The sequence below is a fragment of the Salmo salar genome, chromosome ssa01 (genome assembly GCF_905237065.1).
Source record: "Salmo salar chromosome ssa01, Ssal_v3.1, whole genome shotgun sequence".
Taxonomy (NCBI): Eukaryota; Metazoa; Chordata; class Actinopteri; order Salmoniformes; family Salmonidae; genus Salmo; species Salmo salar.
The window spans coordinates 47,122,381-47,136,839 of NC_059442.1; positions in this window are offsets into that span (position 1 = coordinate 47,122,381).

Here is a 14,459-nt window from a genome sequence, read left to right on the forward strand (position 1 = left end):
ATCATGTAAATGTAATTAACTAGAAAGTCGGGGCACCACGGAAGAACGTCTATAGAGCCGTTATCTTCCGAATAAACTCTTAAAATACTTTGTAATATTTTACATCGATAGCAGTCAATATTAACCCATGTCTTATTTTCAGTCTCATAATGAAAGTTGTAAATTCTTGGTTATCTTCACGAACCCTGGCTAACAAGTTGAATCAGCAATACAAAATTGGGTTTATTTATTTATTTACTAAATACCTAAACTAATCACACAGAATTACAAATACACAGAATACAAATTATGTCATACAGAAAACGTCCCGGTGGACGGAACCTGGTTACACAAAGGAAAGGGGGTTGGGCTTGAATGAAAGAGCGGGAAGACTTAGGAACGAAGAAACAGCAGCTATGCTATCGTAAATACATTATCTTATGCATTCTAAATTACCGCCCATTTGGAAAAGGAAAATGCAATAAATATTTACTCTGAGCTGCGCTTCGGTAGATTGGTCGTAGATGCTGGCCAGGTTGGCCAACAGATCTTCCTGTTTTCGGAAGAATGTCAATGGTGGTCAATTGGATACGTGGTGGTATCTTCGTCTGGTTGTTAGACTGGATCCGTCGTCCGTCCTTTCCTAGCCCACGTCTACAGCGGCCGCTGCTAACTCAACGGCTAGGAAGTATCACTTCTGTAGTGAATAAGCTCAAAGTTCATACCATTCGCCACCAAAGCTCACGCCGAGGTTGGCTTAGTTCTGTACTTGACATGTGTGTCCTTCTAACGTAGAGGCTGCAGACCTCCCGTACTGGAACAACCTGGTTATCTTTTCGTCAAAGGCTTATATAGTGGAGAGGGGGGAAGGATGTGTTTCATCGTTTATAACCCCTCCTCTTCACAGGGGTGGGCCACTGATCAAGCAGGGCACTTTCCTTATGAAAACCCAAATCTCTCATTTGGAAGCTAAAATTACATTTAATCTCCTAACAAACAATTTCAATATCAAACATTTCAATTGCATAACAATTCATGTTACTCTGATAACTAGAGGGTGTATACTTTCTCAGGTACAGTTTATGTCGTCCTGTCATCAGTCATAATGTCTCAGATAACAACGAACTGACATCCCTACTCATTACATTCCAAAGCATATTTCCAACTGGTTTTATTACCAAAATATTACATTTACATTACATTTAAGTCATTTAGCAGACGCTCTTATCCAGAGCGACTTACAAATTGGTGCATTCACCTTATGATATCCAGTGGATCAACCACTTTACAATAGTGCATCTAAATCTTTTAAGGGGGGGTTAGAAGGATTACTTTATCCTATCCTAGGTATTCCTTAAAGAGGTGGGGTTTCAGGTGTCTCCGGAAGGTGGTGATTGACTCCGCTGTCCTGGCGTCGTGAGGGAGCCTGTTCCACCATTGGGGTGTCAGAGCAGCGAACAGTTTTGACTGGGCTGAGCGGGAACTGTGCTTCCTCAGAGGTAGGGGGGCCAGCAGGCCAGAGGTGGATGAACGCAGTGCCCTTGTTTGGGTGTAGGGCCTGATCAGAGCCTGAAGGTATGGAGGTGCCGTTCCCTTCACAGCTCCGTAGGCAATCACCATGGTCTTGTAGCGGATGCGAGCTTCAACTGGAAGCCAGTGGAGAGAGCGGAGGAGCGGGGTGACGTGAGAGAACTTGGGAAGGTTAAACACCAGACGGGCTGCGGCGTTCTGGATGAGTTGTAGGGGTTTAATGGCACAGGCAGGGAGCCCAGCCAACAGCGAGTTGCAGTAATCCAGACGGGAGATGACAAGTGCCTGGATTAGGACCTGCGCCGCTTCCTGTGTGAGGCAGGGTCGTACTCTGCGAATGTTGTAGAGCATGAACCTACAGGATCGGGTCACCGCCTTGATGTTAGTGGAGAACGACAGGGTGTTGTCCAGGATCACGCCAAGGTTCTTAGCACTCTGGGAGGAGGACACAAGGGAGTTGTCAACCGTGATGGCGAGATCATGGAACGGGCAGTCCTTCCCCGGGAGGAAGAGCAGCTCCGTCTTGCCGAGGTTCAGCTTGAGGTGGTGATCCGTCATCCACACTGATATGTCTGACAGACATGCAGAGATGCGATTCCCCGCCTGGTTATCAGAAGGGGGAAAGGAGAAGATTAATTGTGTGTCGTCTGCATAGCAATGATAGGAGAGACCATGTGAGGATATGACAGAGCCAAGTGACTTGGTGTATAGCGAGAATAGGAGAGGGCCTAGAACAGAGCCCTGGGGGACACCAGTGGTGAGAGCGCATGGTGCGGAGACAGATTCTCGCCACGCCATCTGGTAGGAGCGACCTGTCAGGTAGGACGCAATCCAAGCGTGGGCCGCGCCGGAGATGCCCAACTCGGAGAGGGTGGAGAGGAGGATCTGATGGTTCACAGTATCAAAGGCAGCAGATAGGTCTGGAAGGATGAGAGCAGAGGAGAGAGAGTTAGCTTTAGCAGTGCGGAGAGCCTCCGTGACACAGAGAAGAGCAGTCTCAGTTGAATGCCCAGTCTTGAAACCTGACTGATTAGGATCAAGAAGGTCATTCTGAGAGAGATAGCAGGAGAGCTGGCCAAGGACGGCACGTTCAAGAGTTTTGGAGAGAAAAGAAAGAAGGGATACTGGTCTGTAGTTGTTGACATCGGAGGGATCGAGTGTAGGTTTTTTTCAGAAGGGGTGCAACTCTCGCTCTCTTGAAGACGGAAGGGACGTAGCCAGCGGTCAAGGATGAGTTGATGAGCGAGGTGAGGAAGGGGAGAAGGTCTCCGGAAATGGTCTGGAGAAGAAAGGAGGGGATAGGGTCAAGTGGGCAGGTTGTTGGGCGGCCGGCCGTCACAAGACGCGAGATTTCATCTGGAGAGAGAGGGGAGAAAGAGGTCAAAGCACAGGGTAGGGCAGTGTGAGCAGGACCAGCGGTGTCGTTTGACTTAGCAAACGAGGATCGGATATCGTCAACCTTCTTTTCAAAATGGTTGACGAAGTCATCCGCAGAGAGGGAGGAGGGGGGAGGGGGAGGAGGATTCAGGAGGGAGGAGAAGGTAGCAAAGAGCTTCCTAGGGTTAGAGGCAGATGCTTGGAATTTAGAGTGGTAGAAAGTGGCTTTAGCAGCAGAGACAGAAGAGGAGAATGTAGAGAGGAGGGAGTGAAAGGAAGCCAGGTCCGCAGGGAGGCGAGTTTTCCTCCATTTCCGCTCGGCTGCCCGGAGCCCTGTTCTGTGAGCTCGTAGTGAGTCGTCGAGCCACGGAGCAGGAGGGGAGGACCGAGCCGGCCTGGAGGATAGGGGACAGAGAAAATCAAAGGATGCAGAAAGGGAGGAGAGGAGGGTTGAGGAGGCAGAATCAGGAGATAGGTTGGAGAAGGTTTGAGCAGAGGGAAGAGATGATAGGATGGAAGAGGAGAGATTAGCGGGAGAGAGAGAGCGAAGGTTGGGACGGCGCAATACCATCCGAGTAGGGGCAGAGTGAGAAGTGTTGGATGAGAGCAAGAGGGAAAAGGATACAAGGTAGTGGTCGGAGATTTGGAGGGGAGTTGCAATGAGATTAGTGGAAGAACAGCATCTAGTAAAGATGAGGTCAAGCGTATTGCCTGCCTTGTGAGTAGGGGGGGAAGGTGAGAGGGTGAGGTCAAAAGAGGAGAGGAGTGGAAAGAAGGAGGCAGAGAGGAATGAGTCAAAGGTAGACGTGGGGAGGTTAAAGTCACCCAGAACTGTGAGAGGTGAGCCATCCTCAGGAAAGGAACTTATCAAGGCGTCAAGCTCATTGATGAACTCTCCAAGGGAACCTGGAGGGCGATAAATGATAAGGATGTTAAGCTTGAAAGGGCTGGTAACTGTGACAGCATGGAATTCAAATGAGGAGATAGACAGATGGGTCAGGGGAGAAAGAGAGAATGTCCACTTGGGAGAGATGAGGATTCCAGTGCCACCACCCCGCTGGCTCGATGCTCTAGGGGTATGCGAGAACACGTGGGCAGACGAAGAGAGAGCAGTAGGAGTAGCAGTGTTATCTGTGGTAATCCATGTTTCCGTCAGCGCCAGGAAGTCTAGGGACTGGAGGGTAGCATAGGCTGAGATGAACTCAGCCTTGTTGGCTGCAGACCGGCAGTTCCAGAGGCTGCCGGAGACCTGGAACTCCACGTGGGTCGTGCGCGCTGGGACCACCAGGTTAGAGTGGCAGCGGCCACGCGGTGTGAAGCGTTTGTATGGCCTGTGCAGAGGGGAGAGAACAGGGATAGACAGACACATAGTTGACAAGCTACAGAAGTGTTGTTTCTTGTATTATTGTCTCTTGTGTCTTTAGAGAACTGTTTCACTTTGATATCCTTTTTCTTCTGTCCTGATTTTCTCTTTCTTTTCTTCTGTTAACTAGATATTCTTTGTTGTTCTTCGTTAGCTAGCTAGCTTCTTCCAAAAGAGTCCCTAGCAACTGCTTAGCAACTGGTAAACAATATATGGTTCCTTTCCCCATTTGTTTGATGTTCCCAGACTCTCTATATTTAACACAGGCTATTCAAGTCCTTCAGTAGGGTCAGAGAGGGGAAGGGAGAAAGGTATTTATGGGGGGGGGTCATAAACCTTACCCACAGGCCAACGTCATGACACCTCTATTAATCCTCATTATTTTGTTTAATTATTATTCAACTTGAGTAATTATTTCTATGTAGCCTACACTTTCTCATTCTGAACTTCTAACATGAGTGGGGTGGGATGGTTTCCAGGCAGTCACAAGAGCAGCTGCTTACCTATTTGAAGTCTCCAAGGCAGTAAAAACCGCCAATGTGGGTGCCTGTTATCACCAATTAACGCTTGAAATGAATGACTCTATGCCTTAGTGTAATTGTCATGCCCCAGCAGACCCAAACTATGAGCTTATTGCACACCATTGTTTGTAAACAATGTAATTGTAAACAAACACTGTATAGCTTCAAAACATAGTTAAAACTATCATTTTAAGCTCATGGATGGTCAGTCCTTGCATTCCTTACAAAAAAGATTGCAGTTTTGAAAGTGCAGTAACTGCAGTTGATGTGGCATTTTGGATGCAGTGATTTCAGAAAAACTGCAGTGTACTGTAGTTGAACTGCAGTTGTACTGCACTGTAACTGCATACATTGCAAAATTACTGCAGTAAAAAAAGGTATTTTGGACGCAGTATTTTCAGTTATACAACAGTGTACTGCAGTTATACTGCAATCTTTTTTTGTAAGGGATCCACAGCTAGGGCTGTTGGGGTGTTACCACCACACCAGCTGTCATGAGTCATGGCTGCAGTAAAATTCCACGTGACCTTTGAGTCATGGTAATCTCCTGTTATGCACTCTGGACATGCTTTGGTAGTATTATTATTATGATTTTTTATTTATTTAACTAGGCAAGTCAGTTAAGAAAAAAATCTTATTTAGAATGACGGCCTACCGGGGAATAGTCTTGTTCAGGGGCAGATCAACAGATTTTTACCTTGTCAGCTCAGGGGTTCAATCCAGCAACTTTTCAGCTACAGGCCCAACGCTCTAACCACTAGGCTACCTGCCGCCCCAACTTGCTAATGACCATCAGGTCCTAATGGCCTGGTACCCGGGGCTCTATTGTCCCTCTAACCACTCTGACACCAATGCAAATGCAATCAAAAATCACATCAAACACTTACCATGAAAACAGTATGCTGCTTTTAAAACTCACCTCACTATGATGCTCAATTGGACAAAAGTTCAACACCAGGTTGAAACTGAGTGTAAAACATGGTCATTGTGGATGTTGTTTCAAAGCCTAACACAATCAAATGTATTTTATAAAGCCCTTCTTACATCAGCTGATGTCACAAAGTGCTGTACAGAAACCCAGCCTAAAACCCCAAACAGCAAGCAATGCAGGTGTAGAAGCACGGTGGCTAGGAAAAACTCCCTAAAAAGGCCGGAACCTAGGAAGAAACCTAGAGAGGAACCAGGCTATGAGGGGTGGCCAGTCCTCTTCTGGCTGTGCTGGGTGGAGATTATAACAGAACATGGCCAAGACGTTCAAATGTTCATAGATGACCAGCAGGGTCAGATAATAATAATCACAGTGATTGTAGAGGGTGCAACAGGTTAGCACCTCAGGTCAGTTGGCTTTTCATAGCCGATCATTCAGAGTATCTCTACCGCACCTGCTGTGCACCTCCATAGCCACAGGCAGAACAGTTGAAACTGGAGCAGCAGCATGACCAGGTGGACTGGGGACAGCAAGGAGTCACCAGGCCAGGTAGTCCTGAAGCATGGTCCTAAGGCTCAGGTCCTCCGAGAGAAAGACAAAGAGAGAGAGAGAATTAGAGAGAGTGAATTAGAGAGAGCATACTTAAATTCACACAGGTCACCGGATAAGACAGGAGAAATACTCCAGATATAACAGGCTGACCCTAGCCCCCCGACACAAACTATTGCAACATAAATACTGGAGGCTGAGACAGGAGGGGTTGGGAGACACTGTGGCCCCGTCCGATGATACCCCCGGACAGGGCCAAACAGGCAGGATATAACCCCACCCACTTTGCCAAAGCACAGCCCCCACACCACTAGAGGGATATCATCAAACGCCAACTTACTATCCTGAGACAAGGCCGAGTATAGCCCACGAAGATCTCCCCCACGGCACGAAACCAAGGGGGGGCGCCAACCCGGACAAGAAAATCACGTCAGTGACTCAACCTACTCAAGTGGGACCCCTCCTAGGGACGACATGGAAGAGCACCAGTAAGCCAGTGACTCAGGCCCTATAATAGGGGTTGAGGCAGAGAATCCCAGTGGAGAGAGGGGAACCGGACAGGCAGAGACAGGAAGGGCGGTTCGTTGGTCCAGTGCCTTTCCGTTCACCTTCCCACTCCTGGGCCAGACTACACTCAATCATAGGATCTACTGAAGAGATGAGTCTTCAATAAAGACTTAAAGGTCGAGACCGTGTCTGCGTCTCTCACATGGATAGGCAGACCATTCCATAAAAATGTAACTCTATAGGAGAAAGCCCTGCCTCCAGCTGTTTGCTTAGAAATTGTAGGGACAGTAAGGAGGCCTGCGTCTTGTGTCCGTAGCGTACGTGTAGGTATGTACGGCAGGACCAAATCGGAAAGATAGGTAGGAGCAAGCCCATGTAATGCTTTGTAGGTTAGCAGTAAAACCTTGAAATCAGCCCTAGCCTTAACAGGAAGCCAGTGTAGAGAGGTTAGCACTGGAGTAATATAATCAAATTATTATTTTTTGGTTCTAGTCAAGATTCTAGCAGCTGTATTTAGCACCAATTGAAGTTTATTTAGTGCTTTATCCAGGTAGCCAGAAAGTAGAGCATTGCAGTAGTCTAACCTAGAAGTGAAAATCATGGATACATTTTTCTACAAAGAAATGGACAGCTTTGTAAGGTGATGATTAATTCAAAACACCTATACACATGTTAGAGCTCTTGCATATGCATAGATTTTTGAGCCCAAGCCCCCCGAAACAAAAATATAAAAATGATGATTGTGCCTTATACAATACATAGCCCACCACATATTATACAGGCAGAAAAACATAAAACAAAACCGAATTAAGATGTCTTTGGTACATAATTGGTCTCTAGCCTATACTCCAAAATGTATCAAATTTGAGTAATCGCCTTTGATTGTTGACTGTATTATTATGCATACTGGACGGACTGGTTACCTTATGCTATGCTCCCACATTTCTATCGATGAGTCTGGGAGAGAACGTATAGCCCTAGGCGATGCTGTTGGTTCATTGGTTGTGCAGGGCGGCTTACAGTTAGCCAACAACTACAGTGAATTTGTATTTGATTTTGAATTTTTTATATTTTCATGATAATTGGGTGGCACATTACCTTTAGCTACACAGAATATCTCACAACCATGTGTTTTATCTCCTCCTCACGCTCCTTCTTTATTGCTTTCTCGAGCATGCAGAGGGGCTGTCAACAGTTTAGTTAAATGTTTAATTGCGAGAACATGTTACTATTGATGTTACCAAACAGATTTCACATGGTTTCACAATTTTAGCACTGGGTAGCTGCAGGAACAGGGTTGGAGAGCCCATGGCATACAGTTTTGGCGAAATAGGGCATCAGCTGTCGCGCCGCGAAAGCAAGCTCCTCAAACAGTGTTTGTTTGAGTGGAGTGAAATAAGTGTTCTTATATTTATTTCTCAGCCGTTCATATTAAGCACAGCTCCGCTATAAAACCGAAGTAGCCTACCAGGCATCATTAAAAAACGGGACCGGTGGGAAAGCAGGCGGCCTCCATTCACTATTCAAGTGTATACAGATTACATGTCTTTTTCCCCTGCTACTGTTCCTGCCCATTTGATAATGAGCCAGTCGAAATCTAAACTAATTTCACATATTAAAAAGACAAGATTCAATTGAGAATAGTCTGATGGGTGAAAATATGATCATTTGATGAAAGCTGTGCAGCTTGAGGCAAGGAACAGAGCGCAAGCTTTTTTTGTGTGACGTGTATATTAAGAATCGGGAAGCAAGTACAGGGAGTGAATTTGATAAATACATGAATGAATGAAACATAAGAAACACAAGTAGCGTACAGTCAAGAAACACAGAAACAGAAACAATCATTCCTGGGGAAAGAACCAAAGGGAGTGACAGATATAGGGGAGGTAATCAGGAAGGTGACGGAGTCCAGGTGAGTCTCATGAAGCGCAGGTGCGAGTAACGATGGTGGCAGGTGTGCGTAATAAAGAATACACTGGCGACGTAGAGGGGAAGCAGGTGTAACCATGATATTTTGTGACTTTCTCAAAATCATCAATAGCCTATAGTCGCATCATGCAGCCCATATATGTTTTAATTTCTAAAGCATTCTGTTTGTATCATTCACAACTAAAGTTGCCAAATAAATCTAAATCTAGCATATAAGACCTGTTTCAAATGATGACTTTTATGCTCAACACAACCACTTCATATGGGCACTTGCTCCGGAATGGGAAAAATATCATATTTTAGTCAGCTACGGTCAATTATATTCTTCTTACTATAAAATCATATAATGTAACATAATGGCACGGGACTTATAAGCATATCTTATCAGCTAAATGAACAAACCTACAGTCGATGGCATGGAGCATAGCCAGATAACTTGCAATTGGACAACTCATATTCTGTTCTTCTGAAAACATTTTCTTCATATCATAATGTTTCTTTAGACCTGACTAAAATAAATTATGGATTTTTTTGTGTATGTAGATGTTCCAAAGACCCGCATCAGCGGCTTGTATGCAGCTTGTATGCATGGAGGCCTGGAGATGCTAAACATGTTTATGTTAATTAACAGTAAATTACCGTGAGACAGGCATACTTTTGCATGACAATAACCGGCTGACAAAATGTCATGACCATCACAGCCCTATCCAATATTCTGTCTGAAATTAAGAGTGCTTACATTTGTCCAGCCCCATCCCTCTGCTGTTTAGCAAAACAAGGACGGGTTGCCTGCTTTGTTGTTTTTCGAATCCCAGATTGCCCCTTCAATAAGATACTCAATGTGAAAGTTCTGACATTGTAGGGGCCCTGAGGTAAACATACTGCTATAGACCATGACAACATATAACCCCTCAACAGCAACATTCATTTCACATTTTAGTTGAGAGAAGAATTGTTCAACATATCCATAACTACTGAGTCAGAGTTCCCTTTCAGTTAGTCAATTTCGGTACAACATACTATGATGTTTGGCCTGACAATGCCAATGAAATCTGCGCCTTCCGCAGGTGATAAGCGTGAGGCTCAGATTAATTCCTTCAATTATTCCTCTCTTCATCTCTGTGTGAAAAAGAACCATTCACGCTACTACAACAAACAATTGGATAATGAGACTGTCTTACATTGCACCAACTGAACCGTCCCATTGTGGTAGAGCATGCTCACCCCCTGGACATTCTGTACTGAAGGTTGTACTTGGTCTCATACATTTTCTAATCACAAACAATGACTTATTCTTCAATTTGCTGGTGCAATAAGTAAGATGGCTAAGAAAACGACAGAGGGTGGAGATCATGCCCCCAGTCATGCAGTTTTAGTATTTCTCCGAAAGATACTCAGATCTATGTGTAGTCTCGGCATGGAACACGCGAGGGCCGTGAGCATTGCCACATAAGATTGGAATTACCAATGGCGATTTTCCTTTCCTGGATGGTGGAGGTGCAGGAAGCGGAGACGGAGACGGATTGGGTGGTCCCACCATGGTGATCCGGTCCTACGTGGACTTTCAAGACTGGGCTAGCTAAATGAGTGCTGCATAACATGCTAGCCAGGTTGGGTAACTCGCAGAGGCGAGATAGCTATTACTAGCTATTCCTGCCTCTCCACGGTGTAGTTGCTGGGGTAGCTTTCTTTTTCGATATGCATAGTGTTAGGTCACTTGGCTATTCTAAATGGGCCATGCTGTGGTCAAAGAGGCTAGCTAACCAAGCTTATGCTAAAAAGCCTTCTGGCTAATGTCGGCTAGCATGCTTAACTTCCGGCGAGTGATACTTACTAGTTTTCCCTCTGCGTTATGTAACCCCATTCCTATTTCCAGTTCATGGAGTTGGAGGGAGTTTGCCTGCACCTCCAATGAAGAAGCAGCCCCCCGAGCACTTGGTTGGGGCAACCCCCGGAGCGGTGGTCCTTGGCACGGGTCTGAGTGACCAGTACGCCTCTCCGCAAAAACATTACTGTGACAAACAACAGTGCTCCCATTGTTTGAAAACAGGGTACTACATCAGCCATTGCCGGAGACCCCTTCATGCATGCTATACAGTCTCACGGAAGCACAGCTTACGTTGGAAGCTTGTCCATGTTTAATGCTGCCCCCTCTGTTACCCCACATTCCACAGTGTTCAAGGGGTATATCAATCTTCCAGAGTGAGAGTGACCAGTTTGGTCACTGTCTTCAAGGGGGCGCCCCTCCCGCATAGGTGTCTTATTACTGGGATTCATTGCTGATTACTGTCTGCAGCTCACTAGTCCCTATGAGGTGTCTAGTGATACAGGTTATGGGCATAGCCACAGGAAGTAGGGGTGCTGAGGGTGCTGCAGCACCCCATAATAAAAAAAACTGTATGCTCCTTTATTAACTGAGACAAATACTCGTCAGCAGAGCGGAGAAAAATCTCTGCTGCATCCCCACCCCAAAACATCTTCTTGCGGCCATGGTTATGGGCTCTTTCGTGATTAGTTGTTGCTAGCGGAGTCGAGGGAATGAGCAGGGTAGGACACGACCACGCTATTATCCCACACATGGTTCATATGAGCCCCCCGAAATGAGCTGTCTGTCTCCAGCACAATGCTTTTCATTCCTGGGAATTTGATTAAATTACGAATCACCTCTATCTGTTACAACAGAAGGGGTCCGTTTTTCCCAGCTAGGTTACAATGCTCTTTGCGCCAGTACATATGACCGGTTGGTAAGGTAATCTCCATAACTCCCTGGGTCTATTTTTTTATTGGTGCGGTCCAGCGCTGGGTGCTGGAACGCATCTTACCGCCTAAACAGATTGAAGCTCGTTATGACAACAGTACCTCCAAGTGGCATGGCCAATCGCCGGAACCCGTGTACCCAGAGTAGACCAGTCTGTAAGCAAACCTTAGCACACTCAACCAAGTTCCACAGTGCTCACGGGTGTTAAAAGTGTGTCTTCCGTATGTGAGTTTGATGAAAAGTGTTCCTTCTCCATGTTCAGACACACGGTTGTCAAGAGTGGTTGAAATGGAAGAAGAACCTATCTCTTCCAGTCCACTCCCAGGGAGTCTCGCTGTCTGCTCCGACCAATGGCGCGCAATGCTTAGTGTCACCCTGGATCATGCGAACAGTGACGTCAGGGTACAGGCTATCATTTGTTGTTCGTCACCCACGCTTCTCCAGTATCATCACGTCGACTGTTCCTGAGGCCTCTGTGCCCGTTTTGAGGGAGGAAATATCCTCCGTCTCCAGAAACAGGCAATCCGAGTGGTTCCTATGTCAAAGCTCTGGGACTGCTGGTACAGACAGTATTCCTGGTTACGAAAAGGCACGGGACTGACAATATGTCAGTGGTGGTGTGCGTCAAAAGATAGAGTATCTGCCTGTCTCTCTCAAATCAAATTGTTATTTGTCACTTGCGCCGAATACAACAGGTGTAGACCTTAGAGTGAAATGCTTACTTACAAGCCATTAACCAACAATGCAGTTTTAAGAAAATACCCCCCCCAAAATGAAGAGTTAAAATAACAAATAACAAAGAGCAGCAGTATATAACAATAGCGGTGCTATATACAGGGGGTACTTGTACAGAGTCAATGTGCGGGGGCCCCGGTATTGAGGTAATATGTACATGTAGGTAGAGTTATTAATCAGGACAACAGTTTCCAGCTGTGCTAACATAATTGCAAAAGGGTTTTCTAATGATTCATTTGTCTTTTAAAAAGATAAACTTGGAAGAGCTAACACAAGGTGCCATTGGAACACAGGAGAGATGGTTGCTGATAATGGGCCTCTGTACGCCTATGTAGATATTCCATAAAATATTCTGCTGTTTCCAGCTATAATAGTAATTTACTACATTAACAATGTCTACACTGTATTTATGATCAATTTGATGTTATTTAAATGGACAAAACAAATGTGCTTTTCTTTCAAAAACAATACAATTTCTAATTGACCCAAAACATTTGAACGGTAGTGTATATATTCTTAATTCCATTCCTTTACTTAGATTTGTGTATATTAGGTATTTGTTGTGAAATTGTTAGATATTACTTTTTAGATATTGCTGCACTGTCAGAACTAGATGCACAAGCATTTCGTTACACCCGCAATAACATGTGCTAAACACGTGTATGTTATTTTATGCTGTAGCGTTAAGATTTCCCTTCACTGGAACTAAGGGGCCTAGCACGAACCATGATAAACAGCCACAGACCGTTATTCCTCCTCCACCAAACTTGACAGTTGGCTCTACACATTCGAGCAGCTAGCGTTTTCCAGGCATCCGCCAAACCCAGATTCATCCGTTTGAGTGCCAGAGGGTGAATCGTGATTCATCACTCCAGAGAATGTGTTTCCACTGCTCCAGAGTCCAATGGCGGTGAGCTTTACACCACTCCACCCGACGCTTGGCATTGCGCATGGTGATCTTAGGCTTGTGTTCGGCTGCTCGGCCATGGAAACCCATTTCATGACGCTCCAGACGAACAGTTATTGTGCTGACGTTGTTTCCAGACCGGGGCAGTTTGGAACTCGGTAGTGAGTGTTGCAACCAAGGAAAGACCATTTTTAAGCACTACGCGCTTCAGCACTCAACGGTCCCATTCTGTGAGCTTGTGTGGCATACCACTTTGCGGCTGAGCCGAGACGTTTCCACTTCACAATAACAGCACTTACAGTTGACCAGAGCAGCTCTAGCAGGGCAGAAATTTGATTAACTGACTTGTTGGAAAGGTGGCATTCTATGACGGTGCCACGTTGAAAGTCACTGAGCTCTTCAGTAAGGCCCTTCTACTGCCAGTATTTGGAGATTGCATGGCTGTGTGCTCTATTTTATACACCCGTCAGCAACGGGTGTGGCTGAAATAGCCGAATCCACGAATTTGAAGTGGTGTCTACATACTTTTTTGATAGTGTACTTGTGCTTTGGTGAGTTGGGCATCACCTCACACTTTTGTGAGGTTTTATTGTTTGGATGTCACTGCTCCCAGTCTAGCCCACAGCATGCTTATGGTTGGGTAGTCAGTTTCAGTTTGCAATACCCAGACTGTCACATCTGGCAGGGTCAGGTCTGGGTGGTCTGCCATGGGCCGTTTCATTTAGTATCTGTTGGGGTCGTCTTGGGGAGTGATTATATTTCCCTATAGTATGTTGTACTGAAGTTGACTGACTCAAAGGGAAAGTGACTATAACTACTGTTCCCTGAAGGAAGGAAATGAGGTACAACACCTGTTTGGCCCCACACCGATTGTTCCTGTGCTCAGCGAAGAGCGGTGAATCTGGAATGAATCTGAGCCTCACGCTTATCACCTGTGGGAGACGGGGCTTCCAGCAAGGCACAGATTTCATTGGCCTTGTCAGGTGTGATTGTAGATCCTTCAACCGAAATCATGAGAGTGTGACTCCCCATAGTATGTTGTACCCTCTTTCCCTCCTTCAGGGAACAGTAGTTATAGTCATAACGTTACGTTTTACACAGGCAGCCCATACAACCCCTATTTTCTATTTTGGCCCTTGTGTAGAGCTCGGTTCCCCTGATCACATTCTATGGGACCTTTTGAAAAAGATCACAAGTTTTTCACAAGTGCAGTTTTCTATAACACCAGGCCTTTTCAGTTAAAACCAGTAACCTGTTATGTTCATAAGGGCAAAGCGTTTTGAAATGAAAAACAAAAAGGAGCGTAACCAGGGTCGTGTTCAGTAGGAAAACCATAGTGAAACCTTTTGAATCTGAAAACAAAAATGAGGGTTTCT